Source organism: Pleurodeles waltl, chromosome 5 (assembly GCF_031143425.1).
Source record: "Pleurodeles waltl isolate 20211129_DDA chromosome 5, aPleWal1.hap1.20221129, whole genome shotgun sequence".
Lineage (NCBI taxonomy): Eukaryota > Metazoa > Chordata > Amphibia > Caudata > Salamandridae > Pleurodeles > Pleurodeles waltl.
Window position 1 is genome coordinate 84,271,218 of NC_090444.1, and position 23,206 is coordinate 84,294,423.

A 23,206-nucleotide genomic window follows, 5' to 3' on the forward strand; every position below is an offset into this window, starting at 1 on the left:
AAAAGAACAAGCACTTGCAAGGCCAACAGCTATCACCTTTGGGACCTATTGGCTTTGGCAATACTTTTGGCAAAGCTGTACAGCAAGTCCAAAAGTTAAAGAAAAAAGTGTGATCATGCGGCCCTGTTATTTTGTAGGTGCACACACGAGTGATGATGTGTGAGAATGTGTGTGTCTGCGGTACATGATGTTAACTAAAATGGCGGAGTACCTGTCGAACCACAAGTAAGCTTGAAACATTTTTTTTTCCACCACTGATTTTTTCTGCCTTTCCTGATTTTTTGAGCCTTGCAAACTTTCCTGGATGACCTTTGCTCGTTTTTCTCCATGTGGCTCCCTACATCATCTTCCTTCTCATCAAACCCAGCCGAGCTGGATAATGCACGCAGAGCTCTTCCCTCCAAATGTACCTTTCTGCAAAGCTTATCTATATACAGCAGCATTTCTCGAGCACACTGTTTTCCACAGAGCGCGTGTGATGCAAAGCCTTAGTCACGGAAATATGCGACACATTGTTAGCAATTTAACGATTTACGCTCAAATGTGCCAAAGGGATAAATTTTGCGAATTTCGCTGCACCGTTTTGCAAAGATCACCACTGCAGACTATTAGTGGTAGCTCGACTGACTGCAGAAACGAGGCATCAGCTGTAATCTTGATTTGGCCACAGGGTGCCATGAAGGAAATCACACAGACCGCGAAGGCTCTGTGGACAGCCACTGAGTTCCCTGAAGCATCTCATGCTCACTGCACCGGTCTGTTTCGAGGACAATAACTTACGTTGTTCACTACAGGCGTGTTTACTTCAAATCTCACACCATGGGGTCAGCACAACAGTGCTGTGAGCTGGATTTGGTCATCTTATGCCACATAATTTGTGGCCTCTTTACCATCACTCAGCGGGACAGTGGTCAGACCTCAGGCACAAGCAGGACAGTTTCAAGGATTGATAAATGGGGGGGGGGCTGTCTGGAAAGAACCCCCTCCAGCAGTGTAAGTGGCAAAAAGTCAGGCACAGCAGCACAATGCATTTTGTTGTGAACTGGTGGAATCCACACCTGGCCCGCTGCATAATGACTGCAGCGCGCTGCACAGCACAGCACAGCACTGTGGACGCTGCAGTCCAGGCTGGAGGCTGTGGTCGCAGTCAGCCCTGCCAAGTATCACGCATCTCGCGTTAGAATAACGTATTTCCAGTCATTTTCCTGCATTACTGCAATGCCTGAGATTGTCACGCAACTCCTGAAGGGCGGTGAAACCTTGTTCCAGTTTCTCACTTTGCTATGTAAGCTCCGAGTAGTGTTTATTAAAGGCCACAAGGTGGTGCTGGTGTACAAAGGGAGGTATAGGATTCTCAATATATTACAATATTTATACAGTTCCCTGGTCTTCATCACTTGATTTTGCTGGTGAGAAAGTGTCACTCATAGTTGTTGAAATGTCACTCATAATTACACTGGCATTATGAAAACGTCACACATAGCAATCTGCAACCTCGGCAGCTATGCTCAGTAACTGGTGTAAAGAAACAAACAAACTTAAAACAAAGATAAGGAATACAGATTTGGCCAGCCTGCAGCTTCTGTTACTGTACCTGGCTGCAATACTAACACCCTGCTGGCACACATGTGAGGGTAAGGCCTCTGCTGTGTCAACAAATACACACTGTAAAAGCAGAACACTAGAACCAACTATACTGATCGACAGCTACAAAGTATACACTCATTGTAGCCCTCAAACTTGCAAGAGGCCTTACAGAATGTGTGAAAGCTTCAGCATGCACATTCTCACAGTTGTACAACATTTGCAATTTGATTTCTTTGAAAAACTGCAAGGTATGCTAAGCTTTAGCGAGGCCAAGGTGCAATGAAGGGTGTAATAAAGGGTTTCAATGACCACCAACAAAACCAAAGAGCTAGGCATCAGGCATGGTGACTGCATCCTGCGCGGTCCTGCGCTCACACTGCACTACCCCTAAGCAGCACGTGGGCTCTTGCATGCGTGGAAAGGGATGCTGATTTTAGATCTGGAGCACGACCACCTCCACCCTTGGAAATACCATTGCCACTTCCACATAAAAAGCTAGTGATCTTCAAGGATCATGGGGAGGATGTACATTGGCAGTGCTCAAGGAGAGGCCTGGGGATGAGCTACACTTGAGTCTCGCAGGTTTACGTTAGTTTAAATAGTCATGATTTTCATAACTGGAATTCTGTGTATTGCTTCTGTAGCAACATCTTTCTAAGTAGCCTCTTTTGACCTCTTGATTTTTCACCTTTTTTCTGGACCTGATTGATGTTAGTATTTGAACTCTTTGAGCTGTACCACTGCAATTCTGCGTCACAGCCTCTGTGCGCTATCATAAGATGGTACTGTAAGATGAAACGGCGTATTTACCTTCCCAGTAAGATCACTGTAAGGTATTGCGCCAGTGTCACGGAAGATAACTGCTGTATGTTGGCGGCAGCTGATATTTCCACCCTTGGCATATCGGATTAAGATCTATGCCCGCCAGGATCATCAATGTGCTCTGGATGGGCTGCAGGTTAAACCCACTTCAGTTACACTTATCAGTCAAAAGTGCCCATTCCACAGGAGGACCCATTTTTAAATATCAGATAAGTCACCAGTAATTGTGTGCCTTGTAAGATGACAGGCCAGGGTGTTTAATATATAAAAATATGGCACACCGTGTATTGATAATATTGTGTCCTCGGGGTGAACAATGACGCAAAAGCTGTTTTCAATGTCTACAATCCCATGAATAGGCCTATATAAAATCTTTATTTTATATCTCCTCCAGGAAAATACTAAATAAATGATTCAAAGTTATTTTTACTTAGTTTAAAAAAATCGAATTTAAAATTGAAAGTACATTTTTGTTAACGTTAGTGAAACATTAACCTTAAGAAAGTGATTTAGAAACAAATTGCCTCTCATCCATAGTTGAGACGATGAATACACGTCCCTGGATGCGTATTAGAAATCCAGTGCCCAAGGGACAATGACTTGGTCTTTGAGCTCAGGCCGACAGGCATGTTGTCAACAACTGGGCACTTAATAGAAATGACCTATGAACATCCTTAACACTCATTCTTTTCAAGATAATGACAAATGGGAGTGTCAGGAACTGCTTCTATTCCTACCCTGGGCCCAACCCACAGCTGGATGCAAACCAGATTAGACACTGATAGAAGGGAGAGGATCCCATCTAAATAGGGCGGTGGCCAGGGGAGGACCGCAGCTCCTACACATGGAGGATGGTGACAGCCATTTTTGTTTTAGGGGTTCTGGGAAATTTTGCAGTAATCCAAGAAAGGAAGTACTGAAAAAGGAGGTGGAATACTGTGAGAGAGTTGTTAGGATTGCGCATAGCACGTTCTGCAATCACTTGCTAGTGCACAGCCTATGACTGCCTTTTCAGCACCACATAACATTCCCAGACCTGGGAAGGAATATCTGGAAGAAAAGAAGATTCCTCCTGACTGCTAGGGAAAGATGACTTAATGATTCCTGACTCCTACTGACATACGCTAGCTGGAACTGCTTCCCATCGGTCAAGTAGATGGCATCCGGATGTTGCTATAGGGACAGAAAAGGCAGAAGAAGTTGGTCGGAAGTAGGCCCAGTTGACTAATTGGGACTGGATCACATGGGATCTTGGAGAGCCCGGGCTAGGGAGAGACTCTCTGCCTGGTTTGCTGCTTGATGACTTGGGGGCAGAAAGAGAGACCATGGGAGAGATATTTTTCAGCATCAAGAAATTTTAGGGCCCCTTTGTTGCAGACAGAAGCAAGGCCAGAAAGGGATTTCTCCTCCTTGAACTATGACTGGAGACCCCCAGAAAAGCTTCGCAAAGATTGCAAGCACTGGAGTGCACCAGCATGGAAGATTATTATTTCTGCTCCTGACCCCCTGGCCTCTGTTAAGCAGAACAGTTTGCTGGCAATGTTGCACTTTTTAATCTCTGGTGCAAGACTGGCCTCTATCTTTGAAAGGGAACTTTAGATTTCCATTGTTCCGAAGGGCATTTCTTTTTTACCAACCCGCCTTAAAGCTTTTAGAAGCCAAATCTCTGGTTCCTCTCATCTGATTTTATCCATTTTGTGTCTTTTTGCTTATTAACAATTTCTCAGTTTTTCTACAATGATTTGTTAAATTTATTGTGTTATTTTCTTGACTTTAAAATTGTTGGTGCTTCTGATTTTTCTGTAGAACTGTCTCGGTTAGACCAGAGATTCCCCACAATCTGTGATTAACAAGGGTCTTTTCATTAAATTGGTGAGGATGCCTTCCTCCCCAAATTAATACCTCTCTTTATGACAGTTCTCATTATGCTTTCACCTCACGGCGGGGGCTATGATCTTCACTGAAACAGGCTAGTAGTAATGTTGACTGAGTGGAACAGAACAAGGAAACAGGAAGGAGGAGGGCCTGGCCTTCTGATGCTACTGGGCTATATTAACGCCCCTCCAGGGTTTACCTTCTCCCTTTTATGGGTATCTTCTCTGCTCTCAGAGGGCAGCCTGCGAAGGCCACTTTCTAAAGAAGTTTTCTAAAATTATATGTTGGATTTTCCAACATTGAGAACCAAGACTGATCATGGCTGGAATCATACCCAGCAGTCTCACACAGGATATTACTGCCAAATCCCAGTAATTGTCAGCATCAGGAAGCAAGTGTCCTTGAGCCTGACACCCCTGAGATCTTCACTTACAGTGACCGGACCCCCCCTTCTCTAGCTACACCCTTAGGTGGCGCCTGAGGCTATTCTTATTTCAAATTCTTCGTCAGTGTTTTATTTATTGAGGAAAGAGTTTCTAACTCACTTTCCACATCTCTCGTGACTGCCTCCAAGTTTATGTCTTTCCAAATACACTGGCAAATCTTAGGACTACAGTAATACAAAAAACACTTCCGGTAAACACTAGATTTGTTTTTAAATTTCAGATGCCAGACCACTTTCTAGGATTTTTAGAGTTTATGTTTCACCAGTAATAGTGTGTGATGTTGCTCGTTACAACCTAGTCCACAGCTTCTTCATTTTATTTTTCTTTGCCTTTTTTCACCTTACGCATCATTCCTATATTGTTCTTTTAAGCAGCTGTGGATTTATGGCCGTGCAGCAAATGCACATTACACTCCCCCAAAAAATATGTAACCCAATGAATTATAACCATATGACGAAGTCTTGCAATATACTAGAGTACAATCCTTTTTGTGCTGTTTGCTTTGGGTTACAGCATTTATATATCGCTTACTACCCCTCCTGTGGGGCACTGAACCCGTGCCTACATGAGTAGCGAGCTGCACTACGTACGGTGCGTGACTGCTAGTGTGTTGTCTTTGTATTTTGATCCTATGTGAGAAGTATTTCCATGCCGTGCGTGATGGCCGCTGAGGTGCGGTAATCGAGTTCTGGGAACCAGCGCGTAGCAGTGTGCTGGGTGAAGGGGTGCGGGAGAAAGACAAGCAGTTTATGAGTTTTCAGTACGCTGGCAGCTTTCAGCAGCTCTGCAGGTCCCTTTATGCTATTTCTTATAGTCATAGTCCACTTGGCTGGTTGCTGACCTGGGATGTCCAAAACAATATTTTTGTTTAATTGGGCATTGTTGGAGAGAGAAGTGGTCGGGGAGATCTGCTGGGAAGGGCTTTGCTTCTATCATCCATGTCTGATTGTCATTGTGAGATGTAAAGAAGCAGTCATGGTGTGTAGCTAGTTGGGACCTGCAGTGGGGGACCAGATTCGAGTCCTCCGATTGGCCAGCAGTATGTGACAGATCTCTTTAGTTATTATGTGCCTGTTCAGCTGGTGATGGCGGGTTTATGGACTGGTACAGCTCTGGGTGATGGACGGGACCCGCCGTAGATATGTCTGATGTGGGTGGAATAGGATTAGGCTGCAGTTGGCTGCTATGGTGCTGGAAGGGTAGGATCAAAGTTACCTGTATGGATTAATTTAGAAAACATCAGAAGCATACAACAAATTGTAAAAAATGAAAGAGAATAGTTTTTTAAACAATTACCTAACTAGCACCAAGGGCTGGCTCTTCAAGAAGAAAGAGCTCTCCCTCCACTGGACCAATCAAAGCACATAGGGACAGAGATTTGGCCAGTGGGAGTCAGGGAGGAATATGTGACGGAACAACTAGGTCTAAACCACTATAGCCTAAACCACTACTGCTAAACAACTAAAACGTCTCTACAACTAAGTACTGAACAACTACTGTCTAAACAACAATTGTGCCTGAGTAACAATTGCCTGAACAACTAATTTGATATATATTCTAAACAACTAATAAACCATAAAAACCAAAAAGAAAACCGTACCTTAAAATTAGTTGTTCAGGCAATTGTTATTCAGGCACAATTGTTGTTCAGACAGTAGTTGTTCAGTACTTAGTTGTAGAGACTTTTTGGTTGTTTAGCAGTAGTGGTTCAGGCAAGTAGTGGTTTAGACCTAGTTGTTCAGGATGTTTCCCTCAGGGAGACCATGAAGCACAGCATTACCACTATCCGGGTATTACCCATATAGCACAGCACTGCTACTAGCCACACATTGCCACTAACCAGGAATTACCACTATCCGGGTATTACCCATATAGCACAGCAATGCCACTATCCAGATATTGCCACTGTCCAAGAATTACCACTGCCCGGGTATTGCTACTATAATATCCAAATATTGCCACTCTTTAGATATTGCTAGTTTTGAGATATTGACACTAGCCAGCTATTGCCCCCATCCAGGTATTGATGTTATCCAGATATTGTCCCTGTCCCTACCTAGATATTGCCACTTTTCAGATATATTGCTCACATTCAGGTACCGTCCCTATCCAGGTCTTGCCACTATTCAGATACTGCTCCTATCTAAGACATTTTCCTATCTAGGTATTGTCCTTATCCAGGTCTTGCCACTATTCAGGAGGACATCTACAGCACTTCTGAAGTCACAATCTGGGAGGACTTCATAGAAGGTCTCAGTACATGTCTGTAATATAAACTGTGAATCGTAGACCACCGCGTACACAATCACGGTTACCGGTGTGGACTTTCACGCACATAAGCTCGAAAAAAACATCATGCTTAACCAAAAGTCCACGCTTCTCATTGGTTGAAATCCACAATTCATTTGAATCACATAATTGGCTGTGACATCATGCTTATGAACGGCCCTACTTGGCATAGAGAAGGAAACAGATGTTCCTTTTGACACCTTTAGCTACCTTAGAGCTGCGGCTCCTCAGGTGCTTTGGGCAGTGTTAGATATCACTGGGTGCATGGGGAGGGGCGATGGCTCACAAGAGGCAAGTCTTGAATAGGTCTTTATCCCCCCTCCTACAACAGTGGTGATGTGCACCACATTACCCTAGGTAGAAGTGCACATAAGGGCTATGCCTTGCTGTATTTTCACGTGCAGAAATGATAAAATAAGTTATTTAACCAAAAACAGAGCAGAAATCAGTTATATGCAATGAGAAGAAATCTCAAATGTTCTGCATATATCAAATTAATTGTAATATGGACTCTACAACCAGTAAGAAGTGATTTATTAGGGTATTTGTTTTTTGCTACACTTATATCAAATAACACGTTTTATTAGACCACATTTATTTTCATGAAAATGGAAAAAACCTCACACACACAAATCAAAAGTATTTTCAGTGTGAGTATATTTTTAACTGTTCCCACTACCTATTTCAATAGGCTGAATTCGAGCTGTGCAGTGACATCAGAGTTGCTTAAGAGCAGTGGGGACACCTAGGGCCTCACACAAGGAGCGCTGTGTGCAGTGATTAATTTGTAAATAAAAACATGCTGGTGCCCAAAGCTCTCTTTCGAAACATGCGGCTGCTGCTTTTGAATGTGTGAGCAACCTCGGGCCTCTTTAATCCATTTACAGCCACTCCCTGCCCCTTCAGCTCACTATTGCAGCTTTCTCCCTTTGTGACACGTTTCTCTTCTTCCACCTTTCCCATATGTATCTTTTGCTCACAATAAGTGCCTGATGCAGAAAACTAAGTGCCGGCCCTCAAAAATAAGTACTGGTGTCCCGCACTGGAAACCACCAGCTCAAATTAAGCACTGGCTGTGTGACCTTGGGAAGTTATTCATTTATGTTTTTAGAAACAGAACCAACCTGCATGGCTCAAGAGATGGAATATTTTCTATACTCAATTACACTCGCACCCAATAATCAACACCGCCAGAGCCAGCGGGTCATGTTCTTCATTTATATTTAACTCAAAGGAGAGATTCATTTTACAACTGCAATGACAAGATGCGAAACAAACACTGGCAAAGCCAATATGTCTGGCGTTGATTGAGAGCATTTTGACTTTGCTAATTTTGTGATGGTTTTTGTAAAACTTTATTATTAGATACCTGAATAATTACATTATCCCCAAACATAAGTTAGATTGATCACCACATTAAACATCTCGGCGCACAATTAAGGGCCTTATGAACAAGCATTGGGTGATCTTAAAGAATGACAACATTGTAGGCCTGGTGTTACCTTGCAGACATTCTATATGCTACAGGGAACGTTTTTCACTAGGAAATATGCTCACACATAGTTATTACTCATGATCTAACAAACAGGATATGTGGTTATCTAAACCTTGAGGGTTTTATAAATGTGGGCAATTTAAGGCCACTTTTGTGTATATGTCTTACAGTGCCCTTGTTGGTTGATGTACATTGGAAGTACGACCTTTCCCCTCAAAAAATGTATTTTAGAATACCAACCGGCAATCAGGAACGTAGACAATGCCTAACCAGTGGCCATACACTTTGCAAGGGAGCATGATGGTGATGTGATGAAACTTTTTGCAATAGACAGGGTAGCCAATAATGTGCAAGGGGGCCTTAGAACTAGAAAACGAAGGCAACTCAAGCCCAAATATATTTAAGATTTATACACCAAACATCCTATGGGACTTAATATGGATGAAGAGTTAGACGTTCATGTAAGGGAGTGACACTTTTCTACCCATCCTCAGCTACCAGGTTTATATGCAATAATATGTTATCAGATTTCCTCCAGAATCGTGGTAAATATCTTTTGATATAAATCCTGGACTACCTGGAATTGCCCACTGGGGCTTGATCTTATCTAAATTGTATCTAAATCTGGTTAATGCATTCCCCATCCCTGCCAGTCCATGACATTTCGCCACTAGACATGGCATTAATCCATGGATATCGCTTTCACATGACTCATGCGGGTGGACGTAAGAAATATTGGATTCCTCCGTTTAATGTGGTTATGTTTATTGATTTTATTACTGAAATCTTGAGAACATTGCCATTTAATATTTGTATTGTTTATTTGAAGAAATGTACTTGGCTGCTACAATCGCGTTACTATTTTCTTTTCCCAGGACCAGAAGAATTTTTTCTTCCATGTTTATTGTTAATGTCTAACACATGAATATATTTTAAATATTGGTATCAACAATTTGTTTTAATGTAACATGACTGAGGATTACCATAAATATACTGGTTTACATATGTATTGTTGTTCTGAAGATAATAGTGTAGGATATCTTCATGGTACTGGGAAGTCTTTTTTCTATCTTCTGTAACACAGTGGTATATGTTTTGTGGGATGATGGGGTTTGATCACCTTCAGAAAAGCTCTTGGAAGCCGAAACATGTTGTTGAGGAGAATGAAACTCTGCTAAATAAAATACAGAAGATTACATACACCGTGGAGTGCCCGTCTGTCTTTGACCGGTGGTCGGGGTTGGTATTTGATATTGAGATGGGCAGCTGCGCCCATCATGGTGCACCCGCAAGACAGGTGGATGTAATCACTGTTCAGTGGCCCGAAAATTGCATATATATATATATTCACACACACATATATATTTATTTATATTGCTACCAGCCCTCTTCATCCATTGGGCTGCTGTTATAATTCACATTTTCTTCTGCCCCTACACAGCTCAGGGCAACCCACTGAGAGGTGGGGATGGGGATTTGGGGTGTGTGTGTATGTGTGTGTGTATGACCCGAAAACTGGGAAATTGTGTGTGTGTATATATATATATATATTTATATATATATATATTTATATATATATATATATATACATAACCTGAAAACTGATGAAACTCTAGAGTGAGTCTTAACAAGGTATTTCACCCTTGAATTTAAGCTGCTGGTGAGGCAAATTTTAAATGTCAAACGCCTATTTTTTATTTATCAGTTTTAGTGTTTCCAAATTAGATTACAGAACAGTGTGATCATTTAAGTACTTCAACAATTTGAAGTGACTTTCCGCCACAGACCAAGAACACTCAATGACTTTTGACAATCACAGACATCGCTGACGACGGGACTCTGCAAGTTAATTGCTCAGCGCTGGCACCTGGTGTGGTCACCAAGTCAAACGTTTAAATCCTAGTATGGACAGTTCAGTCTTTCATCCTTCAGAGGTTAATAAGCTGAGTAGCATTAAAAAGGGTAGATTTAATGCCTGGTAGATACAGTGCTTGAAACAGAGTTGTAAGAAGGGCTATATATTAAAAAAATATATATATTATGTTTGAGGATTGCCAGTGTGATAAAAGTTGACGTGTTGGCAATGAGTGAACTGGAAGTGGATTGGGGAAGGGGGTTGGGGGGGCAGTGCCAAACAACCTCACTTGCAAATCTGCAGCAAGCAATGGTGGTGGTAATGGGAGTCTGCTGCTGGTGGTGAACTACACTCAGTGTGTGGCCCACAGCAGGTATGGACACACAGGACTGTGGAAGGCAGAGCAACAACTGCATTAACCTTTATCCGAGTTATCTTTCTGGGGTGTCCACCGTAGGTAAAGGAGAGCTGCGCTCATGCCAGTTGCTGGTGGTCCACCATTGACTGTGTAAATGATTTCCATTTCCATTCACTGTACGTAAATAACAGCCTAAAAATGTAGCCCAGCGTCCGCCTTCGTGGACCGACGCTGGACACCCCTGTTCTAGGTAAACCAGCCGATGGAGTGCGCCAAGTGTACTAGCAAGGGACCACTGCAATCAGCGGTTAGGGTACCAAACGCACCCCTAACCAAGGTAGGAATGAAGTCTAGGCAAGCTAACATGGGGTCTTTCTTCAAGGCTGTCGGGGATCTTGCTTCAGAGCTGGCATCACTACATGGCCCATGAGGACTCTTCTTGGCCTCTCATTCAAACTTCAGCCTTGGCTTCCCTCACTCACTGTGAAGAAGTGGTTCTTGCCAACTCCATCTGTGAAGGTTTTCACCATGGAGAAGCCAGATCCAAATAGCAAAGTAGACTGAGGAACCCAAAGGTAAAGATGTGCAACAAAACAGCTAGCAGGGAACCTTCTCGTTCTGCAGACCCAAATTCTGACTACTGCTGGGCTGTGTCGGGTTTACATCCTTGCAAGGCAGATGAAATGGCATTCAGTGAATTGGATAACAGCAACACCGATTATTTATCATTTGCTATCAAACAACTATTCTACAACAGTTTCTCTGCACCCGAGATGAACAAAAATAATGAAGAACTCAGCGTTAAACGACAAGCCTTTTTTTTTATTTATTTTTTTAAAGAAGATCTGTATGTATCCTGCAGGTCACAGGTTCACATTCCAAGATGAGCGGTCTCTGCCTTTCATTCTTCCAATAAAACAAGTAAATGTAAGTTCACAAGAGTGGATTAAAAAAATAATGTCTTGGAATACTTTTATTTTCAGTTAGTACATTGAACCTCTTAGCCACTGAGTAGGGAGACCGACAACCACTTTTAAAGAGCCACGAGCCCTTATAGTTTGTGCAACACACAGTAGCCAATATGTGTATTATTAGTAATGAAAACATGCAGATAGGTTCACCATTTGCCCCCATGCGCCCATGTGTAGTAGTCACTTAATAATTAAAAGGGGTATAGAAAGTGTTATTAATGCAACTCATCACAGTTTGTAAACAGGTGAAGGCTGCAAATTTCCAGAGATTTTGCCCTAGAACTGCTGGTTTTCCACAAGGCATTGGTCTGCGCACGGTGGTCATAATGAAGTTCAAAGGTTAAACGCAGCCTTAAAAATAAGACACACGTGCCAAGAAATACAGCTCCAGATCATTTTATTGAATATGCAAAAGGTGATTGTAGGTTTGGCATCAGCACAAAGCTGCAAGAACTCCTGCCACCCCCCACCCGGCGTTCACTTTAAGGTCTGAGCCGGGCCCTGATGAAGGCTACAGATCCCGAAACATATAAACAAAGAAAACTTTCCAATAGCAAATACTCTGACCCAAACACTCGCTTAGGAGGACGTCTTGGTTCCTGTTACTCTGCAAATGCACTTGAATTAGAGCATGCGGCCCCCCTGACATTTACATGCACCCCCCCCCCCCCGGGGCAACAGGGGCACTGGGCTGCTGTTTATTCAGCACCTTCGAGGACCCCTTCCCATTTGTGAATGGGTTACCACCAATTTGAAATTGGTAGTAACCTGCAAATGTTTTGTGACTGCATTTTGGTCAAAAAACACTCTTACATCCCACTGCGAGTCGGTATTAGGAAGGGTCGCCCTTAGCACGCCCCTTCCTAATACCGAATCGCAGCCCGTATTTGCAATTTAAAAACAGATTACAGAATCACAAATAGGGCGTTGGTACATACCAAAATGGTTTTCAGCAGCCACAAATGGCCAGATTCTGTGAATCCGACCGCTTGGGACAGCTAAAAACGTTTGTGCATCTGGCCCTTAGAAAAGTACAGCTGTGAGCGTAAGTAACTATGTCACTCTACTCTGTGGTATTTCACGCCACACCATTCCACTCCACTGCACTCTAGTCTACGCCACTCCACCCCACTGCATTCTGTGCCACTCTTCTCTGTCACTCCACAAAACTCCACTCCACACCGGTCTCTGCCACGACAGACTACTCTACAACCACTGTACGCCAATCTATGCCACTCTACCCTACATACTCTATGCCACTCCACTCAACTTTCATCAGTGTCACTCTATGCCACTCTATGCTACACTACAACACGCCACTCCATGCTACTTACTTCATGCCACTCTAGGCCACTCCACTCTGTGGCACTCTATGCCAGTCCACTCTGTGCCGCTCTGCTCTACACCACCAACTTTATGTCACTCTACTCTATGCCACTCTACTTTATGCATCTCTACTGTACACCACTCTATGCCACTCTAACCTACGCAACTCCCCTCTACGCCACGCCACTCCATTCAATGCAGCTCTACACCACTACACTCTTCTCTACATCACTAACTTTTAGCTTTGCTAAACAGAAGCCACACTGCTGTACAACATGGTTAAAAGACACTGGCAAAGCCAATATCTCTCACATAGGGGAGTCCCATTGGCTTTGCCAATGACTATTAGGTCTTGGCTACTAGACTGTGCATGCACTGTGTGCTCTGAGACATATTTTTAGATTACACTAGGCTTATAGCACACGCTTATTGCTTACCATTGGTTGGCGGCTTTATTGTCACTGTCATTTGTTTGCTTCTTATTCGCCAGATTATGTGACCTTCCTTCCTCTTTGTGGGTTTGCTCCTCCCCCCTGGAGCAAGGATACATTGTGTCCTTCCACTGCTTGCTTTGGAAGTGCTACATTTTTGTTTCTGTTCAAGCATTTCAAGAGAGGGTGTGTGTTTTCTGCCGATACGTCACTCCACCCGCTTTAAAAACAACAGCAAAAAAAAAAAAAAGCTTGTTTTTTTTTCCTGTTTAGTTACTGATCCAACACAGATTGGTTACTAAAAAGAAAATAAGAAACAGCCCCATCCCTTCATGATATGGCTGGTCGCGTCAAAAGTTTTTTTTCCCCTCATTCTTTTGCCATACTGCACAGCATCAGGGACGCTTTGCAGCACAGTTAAACACAATAGGCAAAGCCAAATCGTCCCAAAGGCGAGACCTATTGGCTTTGCCAATGCTTGTTACTAGTAACAGTCGCACCACCATGGGCCACGAGGTACAGTAAATAATGTGCAGTGTAGGAGTTTCAAAATGCATTCCCTCAAGCTTAAAGCACATCTGCACTTGTAAACAAAAAAAACATAACATTTGTAAGGTGTTGACAATGTTCAGAAAAAATGCTAAAACGACACAATTTAGCGTTCTGCCTGTGTCAGTGAATTTCTGCACAACAGGTGCCCACAGCTGCAATCTCCACATAAAAACATGTTGATGTAGACGCCACAATTGGCTGGGTGACTGCGTCAGTGCAGGGATCTGCGGACGTCAGCAGTGGAATCTGTGTGTCTGTCTGAATTAAGTGTAAATGCTGCGAAACTGGCTGCTTTGCACAAGGCTACTTCCTTTGTCCTACCACAAACCGGTGAAATCAGAACCACTATATATTGGGGTTGTCTCTGCATGGAGCAAGTATGTGTGCACGGTATGTTCCTCCCTGTGGGAGCGTGTACAAGGTAAAGGTTCACTGCTGTGCGGTATATGTGTGGCTGTGGACTGGGCGGAGGTGCCCAGAGACAGCTAAGCACTAGCCCGGCATGTAAGAATTTCTTTCCTCCACGCAGGGGCGGCTCCTCCATTTAGGCGGAGGAACGCCACCTCCTGCCAGCAGCGGCAGCTGCAAAACCTTTACAAGAAAACGATAATAAACAGTGCTTGTTGTTGTTTTCTTGTAAAGAGGCGGGGCCACGGGGTGACGAGCAGTGAGGGGGAGTGCACAGCATGTTGGCCGGCCAAACACACATATGCAGTAGGGTCACTCCAGCCCAGCAACACAGTTGCCGGGCTGGAAAGAATATGCACAGGCTCCCAGTCTGCCTGGGAGCGCCCTGGCTGGGCGCTCCCAGCCAATCCCGACGCTGCTCTGAACAGCATCTGGATTGGCCACAGGGCAGGCTGGGAGCCTGTGCCTGCAGCAGAGAAGCAGATGGAACGGTGCAACGGCAGCAGCAAGCGAGGTAAGTGTGTATTTTTTTCCATTATTTTCATTTTTATTCCTCCCCACCCCCACAGCCCCTTCCGCATGCCGCGAGCCGCTCCTGCCCCCATGTACCACCTTGTGTGAGATGCAGAGCCCCGGTCATGCACGAGGCCCGGAGCCCTGATAACAAGTACTGCTTCATCTGCGGGCCTGATGGGTCGGCATCTCCCACAAGAGACCCTGACTTGTCAATTTACAGAGGGTTGGCACACCTCGGGCAGCTTGTGGCCCACCACAGGCTTGGGTTGTGCCAAAGGTACGCAATACTCATATTTGCCCACTCACCGACTAGTGGCTCAGCCTTGACCCACAGGACTGTGGTGGCCACATACTGAGTCAGGTTAAGGCCTGCTGCAGGGCAAGTTACAGTAAGAGGAGCGGCATAAAGCAGAGGGAACCAGGTTACCTATAGATGGACACCATGGACCAGAGCAGAGAAGCAGCAAAATGTCCCCTAGTCCAGGGAAGCAAGAGGTCTTGCACCGGCCTTGGTGACTGATGCTGTGCTAGGCGAATCGAGACAGAAACCAGTGTACAGTCGCGGACACCACGATGTATTATTGTAAGCAAAGAGAAAGCATTAGGCACACAATGAAAGAATGAAAATTGTAACTTAGACAAAAATCACTAAATACATGCAACACTGGATTCTTAAAATGGCTGTGGTAAAATGAAGGGGTTGCTTCGATCAATTAAATACTTCCTCTTTTTAATTGTATTAAAAAAAATATTTATAACATTTCTGTGAATCAAAAACATTTTTTTTTGTTGAGTGTATGGATTTGTTTTGCCTGGAAATGTTTCTAGTTTGCACGCATGTTGGCCCTTTTTCATATACTTGTGAACTATGTCTATTTTCTCTTTCCATCACTAAACAATTATATTGCAAGTTTCATATGTGATCTAAGGAAGGCAGTATTAGGTTCACTCACAACAAAATAAAGCTGTTTAAGACAGTGGTGCAGAGGTCAGAGTGTCAATACATCCGCTGCAGACATCCACGTGGAACCTGCAGATCACAGACACAATAAGAAATACACACAACTCAATAACATTTGCAATATTAGTTAAAAGAGTACAAGTTCAAAAATGAAATATGCAGCTGGCTAAATATGGTAAGCATATGCTTGCAACTACTAAACATAGCAGGGGTCTGTCTTGCACAGCTATTGTGAATCGTCTATGGGGGTCAAAGTTTCAGCATGGCTGCCACATTTAGAACCAACGTGTTGGCCATCTTGGAATGGTAAAACAATGAAGCAAAATGGGCAACAGCATTCGATAATGGTCTTCTGGTGTAGAGAAAGTGGCCAGGTGGAAAGCGGAGCACTGCAGATGAAATGAGCGTCACGCAAGCAGGTACCAGTTAGCACTGCCTAGAGAGCTGTAGTGTCCTCTTAAAAAATATTAAAACAAAATGAGGAGAAGCAAAGAAATGAAAATGCTGGACATCCAGCCCTCATACTGAAGAGCACTCGTTTTCATGCGGATATACACGTGATCAGACAAAGGGCAAGGAAGTCAATGACTGATGTGGAACGAAGCGTTACTGCATGCACTACGCAGTCATCGCTGGAAGCAGAGTGTAAATGATGCTCTGAGAGACCAGTGGCAGAACAGATCTCCCCAAAAGGCCTTTTGTGAATCTATATGGATATAAATGGATATATGTATTATTTAGTGGGTTTTTCATTGCAAGATCCTGGCAGGCAGCTAAGAAGAGATTCTAGCAATAATTATTACACAGCTAATCTTCTCACCCTAGGCTTTGCCAAAGGTGGAGCCAACAACAAAATCATTCCTTACAAAGATAATCAGTGACATTTCATGTAACAAATACCTCTCTGTGGGCTTTAATACAGAGTAATAACAGGTTACCACTCAATGCTCATTGACTGTGACATAGCTTTTCTCAATCAGTATGTCAGGCCGACATCCTAACTTATCCTAAGTTATCCTAACTTTTCATTATAAACAATCAGGCCTATAACCTTTTTCATTGGCTTTTTTCCATCTTACTATGTTTGCCGTAAGCCTTTCCATAGGACAACTATCAGATGTACTGCAATAAAATTATAGAAAAAACAATATGAAATCCCTACTAATGAGGACTCATATGGATTGCCACAGTGCAAGCCCTCTCTCCCCGTGGTCTGTACGGGTGGGCCACCACCACCAAAACCCTTGCGAGCCAATGGGACTCTGGCATTTCCCAGTGGCTTGATACTACATACAACACAGGCCCTGGTGAAGTGTGCATAAACTGGTGACCCTTAAGGGTCTGTTCGAACAGTAACCCCCCCGCGCCTTGAGACCCTAACGGGTGAGTAGCGCGCTCTATACATTTTTTGATTAAGCATACATTTACAAAATGACAAACTGGTATAAAATTATAGTTGGTAAAAAATGTAGAGCTCCTCTCAAAAGGGCCAAGATGAATCATTGCAGTGAAATTCTACTCCGAGTTTGTCAGAGTGGGGGCCAACACTAAAACCCTTGCCCACCACTGTAGTCTGTGAGATTACTTGTAACGAAATACCTTTCTACGGCCTGCATCACAGTTGATAACAAGCCACTATCAGAGACATATCAGAGTTACCGTATGTTTTTCTCAAAAAATAAACAAGGCCTATGACCTTTCTAACAAGTTTTAATAGTGAACAGGCCAGAAGTATGGCACTGGACATATCAATTCCCTGCACACAAATCAAGTATATAGCCAGTGGTGGTTGCTGACATACAAAAATGGAGGGTGCTATAAAAGCATACTTACAAAAAAAAAAACATTTTACAAAGAAAAAATAAAAGTTGGACTTACCTTTGCCTGAAGCACGTCCTCGATCTTCTCCGGTCACTGGTTCTAGACTCCTCTGAGCAGGAGGTCCCGCAGCCAGCTCCCGTATCCAATTCAGATGCTGCTCTCAAGCTGTTAAGCAGCTTGAGTGAAGCGGCTGGATTGGATGGAGCGGACTGGCTCAGCGCTCCTAAAGGCCCTGGAGGCCTGTGCCTGCTCTCCACCTCGGCTGGGTTGGAGAGGTCTGAACTGCGCATGTCGGGGACGGCTGCCGGCCAAACTGACACGCTCACTTCATACTGAAGTCGTCACTCGTCAGTGCTGCCAATCAGCAGCAATGACCCACTGGCCCCACCCCACCCTCACACTCCATCGGGCTGGCAGGGAGTAAAAAATAAAATAATTTTATTACAATTTCATTTTTCACGCTTTCTGCGCAGCAGTGTTGGGGTGCCGACGCTCCTATGGAGGAACCGCCACTGCCTACAGCTCTTATAGTTGGCTTATTGCTATAACCAACTGAGGCCTTCTGTAGCTAACATAAGCTTTACAAAAAAAGGCAGCTATCAGGTATACAGTCCTTTAAAATTGCAAATTTATACAAAAGTTCAGTTGGCAAAAAAATATATTTTCTCCACTAAGAAAGCCTAACATGATTTATTGTAGTGGCATATCTCCCACCCTCACAGTTTTTTCGGGAGGATCCGCAACACCAAAATCCTTGCCTACCATGGTAATTGTGAAATTCCATGTAACAAAATGTCTGCCTACAGGCTTTAGCACGTTGGAATAACAATCCACCCTTAAAAGTCTATTGTCTTCAAAACATGCTTTTCAGAATAAGTAGATCAGGCTTACACCCTTTGTTATAATGTGTTGTAATAAACAGATCAAACCTGGCAATCTGGCAAGACTTTTTAAGAGTGAACCAATTAAGCTTTTAACCTTTCCTACTGGCTTTAACACCTTACCTACCCCGGCCTAAACAAATGCACATAAACTGAGGACAGATGCATTTATTTACTAAAAGTCACTCCTAAGTACTTAATTCTCCTCCAGCACACACAGTTTAAATCGAGCCGCCACGCTTTGGCTTGCTTTGTGCCAAGAGGCGCACGACCCTGACGCATTCTTTAAACTCGGAATAAAATAAAATAGAGATAAAACTACCTCCGAGGCAGCAACTGCATGTCTCCTGCCCCGCAGACCACGAGCCTCGGCCTGGCAACCCTAAAAATACCGCCCCATGCCCCCCGCCTTGAAGTATGTGCCACCCTCAGCTGAAAAGTGGCTCTTTACTCGAACCGGAGCTGAGGGGAACCAGATGTGCTTCAAGCGTCAGCAGAGCCACCGGAGAGAGGGCGAGGGGCCGGCTGTGCGCTCCTTGTGCCCTTCGGCATGTCAGTCACGGCGCAAGGACGCAACCAGGCACTGCCTAGCCCGCCCTCCCCGGCGCGTCACCTGACCCGAGGCGGGCGGGGGCGTCACGCAAACCGCGTGAGGAGGGCGCGTGCGCCCTGGCAGGGGGTGGGGGCCTCCACACCGGTGCTAGCCGGACCCCGGGCAGGGCCGCCGTCCCTCCGCACGCCTCGCAGCCCAACTTCCTGGACATCTTTGGTAACTGTACCAGTGATGCAGCTCGCTGGGTCAATGCGGTCGCTGCAGAGACAGGATGCCCGCCTGAGTCACCGGCATCCGCTCCAGATATACGATGACGACCTGTGAGTCATGGATACATCTGAAATAAATGGGGGCGGAGGGTCGAGATGGGTAATGGTAAAGGGCCTGTTGCTGCAGCGAAACAAGTGTGCGCAACAGCCAGATATGCAAGGCCACTGGAATTATGTGGCAGGAGGAGGCCAAATTATGTGGCATGTCTGAGTAAAATATGCAACAAAAAAAAGCAAATTATGTGGCATAATGCGGCAATTTTAAAATATTATTACGCAATTATTTAGTAATTTTTAAGCTTGGTAATACTGTCTGGGTATTGCTTGCACCTTATTAGGACCAATTTAACACCCAAATAGAGCAGTAAACAACAGAAAAATTAGCACCCCAGGCCTTCCAATGCCTGGCAATTGGTGCTGCTGCACTTTTAGCAACTTTTGAACAATAGGAACTAGAAACAATTGTTTTGTTAAAATCTGCTGATTATGCGGCAGGTGACGGATTATTTGGCAAGCGCATCAAATCTATAGTCGCACAATTACATAATTCCAGTGGCCATGGCTGTACCACGAAGTGAGCGCCCCCACAGCCTGCTCACTCATATCGATGCTTTCTCGCTGTCAGGCCGAGGTGGGCACCAGTGTCACGTGTAAAGGGGCAGCACAGAGGGGCACATGTCAGAGATACTCAGATGTTGTATGTTACAGGGGCGAGCACTCCTGTTATGCACTTTGTATCCCGCTACTTACAGTTCTGCTGTTCTTACTATAAACTAAGAACAACAAGTCCCAGAATGCAAAGCAAGGGTCAGACTGACGTGGGCACATTAGTGAGAACTCTGGGCTGTTATTAGCACCTTAAAAATACTTGAAAAAAGCCACACCTGATTTCATTTTTAACTAACCGCCTGCGGCCTTCATTATCCCCTCCAGCCCCTTGTCTGTCTGTCTGTCTGTCTGGTTGGCTGTCTGACAAAAGCGAGAACGAAAATGTGTTCTGGTGGGTGGATCCTGAGTTTCAGGAGACAGTCCGGGCAGAGACGCCCACCACACCTTCGGACGAGCCAGGACACGCTGAGCCCGAGAGGTGCAGCAGCCAAAGGGTTTCACAAGGCGGCCACGCAGGGCGCGGATCCACCCTTCACTCCCAGGCCCAGCAGTGCCGCTTGATGGAAGCGCTTTAGAAGGCAGTGAGTGGGCTCTTCCCCACCCTCCACTCCCTGAACCCCCAGGAGTCTCCAGGCGGGCTAGCAACATCTCTGCAGACTCCTAGTAAGAGGCAAGTGATAAGTACCCCCCCTGCCTTCTACTAAACTTACTCTTGACTTTCTATCAGCCAGAGAGTCTCTGGGGTTACTGCCCTGTGTGCTGTCACGCCCCTTAGCAAATAGGACGTTTTTTGGTAAGTCAGTCTCTTTTGTTCCTTTTCAATTTTATATCAGCCTTATATTGATATGAAGCTCACTGGTCTCAACTTTTTATTTGCAGTCTACAATGTCTGCAGAATGCGCCTGGGTGTGGCAAAGGGTTACACCTGGGGGAAGAGGAGGGGTGCATGTAGAATAAATGTAGCCACATTTTCTAAGACCACAGTGGGAAGCACAGATGAAACAGAGGAGTCAGCATGGCGTTCATTTGTCAGTCCAGAGTTCTGTTTCTGACACTTTACTTCATAGTTAATTCATTTTTTACGGTTTTCATCTTTCTGGCTTTGATTTTGCACAGGATGGTCCGTAGGGCAAGCACTCAGCCAGTGCTTAATTTGTAAGTAAAAAGGTTCCGGTGCCAGAAACTTTCCTTTCACATACGCGGCTGCTGTAATTAAATGTGCGAGTACTGAATACTGAGGTAGCCTAATCCCGAAGCCATCTCTGGCGTCTTTAATCCATTTACAGCCACTCCCTGACCCTTCAGCTCACTCTTCCAGCTTTCTCCCTTTGTGATGCTTTCTTGTTTTTCTCTACCTTTGCCGTCTTTCCTGTATGTGTATTTTGCTCATAGTAAATGCCTGATGCAGAAAAATAAGTGCCGGTGCCCCCCACCAGACACTACCGGCTCAAATGAAGCACTGCACCCAGCACTTCACTTTCAGTGGCAGACAGGGGTGACTCTACACCAAAGCCAATGCAGAAAGGCGGCTGTCTTACAGCACCACCACAGAGTGCCACCGGGGGGCAGCAGACAGCAACAAATGTTCTCAAGTTAGCGCGGATGCTAGGGAAAAGGCCCCCAAGAGCAGCAAAGTATAATTTTACCTGCCAGTGGAGGGATTGTGGCAGACATTCTGCTGACAGCTTCGATGCAGGCGTGAAGGTGAAAATCTGAAAAAGGGGAGACCCGGGGAGGAGTTCAGAATCCTCACTGTGGTCCAACTAGACTTGGCAGAGCAGCGGTCACAAGGGCAGGATGACAGAGGTGTCAGAGGAGTAACACTTGACACAACAGGAGAGACAGACACCACCACATGCCTCAAAAGGCATCAGATGACTACTGAAAGTAGGGTAGGGATGGAGGAAGAGGTAGACGAGGGAGAGACGGGGAGGAGAGAAGGGCATTGCTTCTGGGGATTTTCTTTTGGTCGATCCGACAGAGACCTGGGTAACTTAACTGGTGCCCACATACCATCACTAGTTGTCGCTCTCCTGCATCTGAACTCTTCGCTGGGCTCCTGGGGTGTCGGACCCCCTCTTCACTGCACACGTTACGTGATGTTATGTTAAGTGATTTGTAAAGTGCGCAGCTGCGCCAAAACGAGGGTTCCCAGCGCTAGACCCCCAAAAACATAAGAGCTGTGACTACATACAGAGACAAGCATTTGCAATGCAACGGGTCTCGCATTTGCTCGAGTTAGAGCTATTAGCGTTGTAAACTCCTCACCAGACTTTTCTTGCCACACAAATTCAAAGGAAAAAAAACGAGCGCGATTGCGCTATGTAAAACCCAGCGAGATCGCGCTGCGTAGGAAATACAAAGATAAAGTAGTACAGAAACCATGCTGAAAAAATTGAGCCTTGTATGTTTTCAATAGTTGGCCGGTGCGCTCGAGGAGAGCTAAACACCGTAAAAGGCATGCCGTATGCATGCCTTTCACAAATGAAATCAAGCAGATTTTAAAAGGCAAGCCCACGAAGCAATGAAAGTGACAGGTGTGACATGGGCGTGGTTAAAAACCCAAAGAGAGATTACAACAGTGACGGAGCTTGTGCGCTCGACCCTAAAAATGAGAAAAAGAAGGGTTAAATGGAGAAAAGTCTGGTCTTAGGAGAATTTTTGAAGAGAAAGTGATCCTGGATTCTCCTAAGCGAAGGGGGGATTACAGATCACATCACTGTCATACCATGCAGTCCCAGATGATTGATCAGATAAAAAGAACAGAGGAACCCCCTCACCACTATATAACTTACTCTGCTACCTCACACACAGTTGGGCTCCCAAAGTCTGCTCTCCGAGTGTCACTAGCTGTCACACCAAACTTCTCAAGCCAAGTCAAAGTTTATCAAATGCACATCCATTTTTTAAAATATACAGGTTAAAGACAGAGGGCAGGATCCAAGACGTGTGGAAAAGGCCGGGCTGGCTAGTTTACCATCATAGGGCCCGTTCCATGGCAAGTGCAAGACGGTTTCCAACTCCCAACAAAGGTTATGGTTTTGGAATTACTAAAACATCCAACATCTCGTAGGGTTTGCATCCTTCCTTCCTTGCATGTCATTATTACCCCAACCTCTTGGACATAACAATCCCCCTTAAAATACCACCCTCAACACTGCATACATACCCTACAGGTCCC

At 44.8% G+C, this 23,206-nt stretch overlaps 1 protein-coding gene across 2 annotated transcripts in view; it reads right to left on the bottom strand.

Annotated features, from left to right (window-relative positions):
- Positions 1–23,206, bottom strand: part of ASXL2 (ASXL transcriptional regulator 2) — a 328,414-nt gene that overhangs the window by 80,084 nt on the left and 225,124 nt on the right. The window contains exons 1-2 of one of the 2 annotated variants that reach the window (XM_069233649.1): positions 17,771–18,085; positions 15,885–15,961 (exon numbers count right to left, since the gene is read on the bottom strand). The exons of the other annotated variant lie outside the window; for it this stretch is intronic. The gene's annotated coding sequence lies outside the window, so the exon portion shown is untranslated. Of the gene's footprint in view, positions 1–15,884; positions 15,962–17,770; positions 18,086–23,206 lie in introns of those variants that run through there. 2 annotated transcript variants of the gene reach the window in all.